The sequence below is a fragment of the Macrotis lagotis genome, chromosome X (genome assembly GCF_037893015.1).
Source record: "Macrotis lagotis isolate mMagLag1 chromosome X, bilby.v1.9.chrom.fasta, whole genome shotgun sequence".
In the NCBI taxonomy this organism is placed as follows: Eukaryota; Metazoa; Chordata; class Mammalia; order Peramelemorphia; family Peramelidae; genus Macrotis; species Macrotis lagotis.
Window position 1 is genome coordinate 614,628,299 of NC_133666.1, and position 3,038 is coordinate 614,631,336.

At 33.6% G+C, this 3,038-nt stretch overlaps 1 long non-coding RNA gene across 1 annotated transcript; it reads right to left on the reverse strand.

The window, feature by feature from the left end:
* Positions 1–1,246: 1,246 nt before the first annotated feature.
* LOC141502413 (uncharacterized) lies at positions 1,247–2,166 on the reverse strand. Its single transcript, XR_012472521.1, has 2 exons — positions 2,080–2,166; positions 1,247–1,372 (listed from the first exon to the last, which is right to left on the reverse strand). It is a non-coding gene; the product is annotated as an uncharacterized LOC141502413 (long non-coding RNA).
* Between the last annotated feature and the right edge of the window lie 872 nt (positions 2,167–3,038).

The window sequence follows — 3,038 nt, forward strand, 5'->3', positions numbered from 1 at the left end:
TACATACTTTTCATTTTTTTTTTGTTCATTTGCTCTGTTCCCTTCCCTTGGTCCAGAATGGATTTACTTTGATCTCTATCTAGATTTGACTATCATGCTTCAGCTTCCTTCTTTCTTAGATGACATTATTGTAAAACATTTAACATACTGTCTATCACATAGTAAGTACTACATAACTACTACTTAGGTCATTATTATTATTATCTCTTTACTTCTGTATTCCCCATCCTACTGAAGAATTTTGCCCTGAATCTCAATTCTTTTTGTTTTTGTTTGCCTTAGCATCCCTAGCATTTTGCACAAAGACTAGCACAAACTAAATAAATAACAGGATAAAGGCTTGTTGACTTGACTTGATTTCTTTTTAATTGTATTCTATCTTTCAATTAACAATTGTTTAAAAAATTAATAATACTTTTCCAAAAAACAAGTCTTTATTTTCTCCTTTTTAGTCTATTTTAGGAGGGGAAGTTTTAAAAAAAAGTCCATGTCCAAAAAAACTGCATGCTTCATTTTGTATCTTGACTCTATCAAATACATTCTCTTTTCCCTTGCCCAGGTAGTGAACATTCATTATATATATATATGCAAATGTGTATGTTTATGCAAATGTATACATACATGCATATAGATTTTACATAAGAAAAGAATGTGGGGGAAAGCATAGGACAGTATCGTACAGACAACACATTGAATGTGTCTGACAATACATGTCATCTTTCACACTTCAAAGAACGGAGAGAAGGAACAACATTAATAATAGCAATGATATTAGCTAGAATTCATATAATGTCTACTATGTAACAGATTCTGTGAGGATCATTTGATCCTTACAACAGTCATGTAAGAAAGGTGCTATTACTGTCCTCATTTTACAGTTGAGGAAATTGAAGTAAACTAAGGTTAATGGATTTGTTCAGGATCATACAGCTAAAGAGTGTCTCAACTGATATTAAACTCAGGTCTTCCTGACTGTAGACCCAGCTCTTTTTTCACTGTGCCACCAATCTGCCTCACCTATTTCTCAAGATACATATTCTCCCTCATTTCTTGTGTTCAAGCATGTTCATTATAATTAAACAACATGTAGTTTCTTTGGTTCTTTCAATTTATTTTGCTATAGTCATTTTATATATATTGGTTTCCTGGTTCCATTTATTTTGCTTCACAGAAGTTCTTGCCTTCCTATATTTCCCTGCATTATTTTTATTTATCACTTCTTATGACAAAATAATATTCCATTACATTCATATACCACACTGTTTTTATTTATTTTCAACTGAAGGGTCTTTCTTTTTTAAATACATGTTTCATTGGTGGTTTTTCTCATCTTTTATATAGTCATCACTCCCCAATGAGCTGTGACATGACACTATAAAACAATGAATAGTTAAACAAGACATATCAACATCTCAGCCATTTCTGACAATCTATATCTCACACCATAACTATAGTTTGCTATTTAGGTCAAGAAAAGCAATATTGATTAGAGTTCAGTTCAGTTCAGCCTAATACCTTGAATGTAGGATTATTGTTGGATTTTTTTTGCTTTGCTTTGTTCTATTTTTATTTTGATTATACTTTGCAGAATCTCATGAAGATTCATGGAGATTGGGATCTATGTTGTTGGGAACAGAATCACCCAAATGATATCCCTCATCCTTGGAGCAGTTATAAAAGAAATTGATATCTCACTCAAACAAACAAAAGAAATAAAATTTGAAAGACCCCCCCAAACCCAACAAACAAAAAAATCCACAAACATAAACACATATATGCAACACACCCCACAGGGAGATGAATTATTTACATAGCTTGATCCATTCTGTACTTACACTTATTAGAGGAGAGGGCACTTTATTTAAGAAAGCTGTACTTGTCTAATCATAAAAATATTAGCTAGTTAAAATGTCTTTCCCGAAGGGGGAAATATTCCTCAGAGAAAGACCCAACACTTGTAAAGAATACAAATGACTCTTGTCTGGTGTTAATTAGGGCTCCTGCAAACAGTCTACCCAGGGAGACAGGAAGAGCGATGGGCATCTTGGTCCATTATAGTAGACCTCATAATACTCTTACCAAGAAAATGAGCTTGGAGTAACCCACAAAGGGGTTATTTGAACAGTCTCCCCTGATTGTTAACATCCTCTCTCATTACAGCTGCTTGGGAACACTGAAGGCCTGTAACATTCTAAGCCAGCACAATGGGTGCCTCTATTAAACTTAACAGCAAGGTCTATTCTCAGGTTGCTAGCCACTTGTATTCCTTTAAAGTCAAATGCCTTTCACCTCATAGTTCAATCTCTCTTCAAATGTCAGTTTCTCTAGAGTCTTCCCAGAATGGTTTTGAAGATAATCTAACTCTAAATAGCCCACCTCCAGCCACCAAAATGGAGGTGTCACACAGACCACTTTAAATTAAGAGAGGATGGATCCATGTAGTCTTTCAGTCAGGATAATTCAGTCAATTCCAAAATGAGAATACTCTGAAATATCTTACTTAAAGATCTTCAGATACACAATAAAATGAAAAATTACTAGATTCTTTCTCATTCAATGTCTAGTTTGATGGATATAGATGGAGCTCTGGAATGGGAATCAAAAAGACTAGAGACTAGACCTGGCTCAGTCAATAACTTTGGGCTAATTTTTTCTCTTTTCCTGAGTCTCAGTTTGTTTAACTCTTAAAGGATATGAGATGGAATAAAAATTAGAAAAAATATTTTGAACATCATATTTACACTAGTAATCTAGATAACTGGCAAAGTTCTTCATAACTCTCATAATCTCTTCTCTCATATTTTCCAGTCCAAGTTGCATTCATCTCTAACCCTCTTTGATTCTATGTTCTAAAAGTCATTCCAACTGCAATGATCTTTCTGTGTTTTAAGGATCCTTCTAGCTTTGAAATTCCATGTTTTAAATGTAGAGGGGATTTTCCCCACTCAAGTTGATGTAATCACAATAGATATGGAGCAGATAAAACAGTGATAAACAAATATTAATATGTAAATGATGTACAAATTTGTATATGTGGC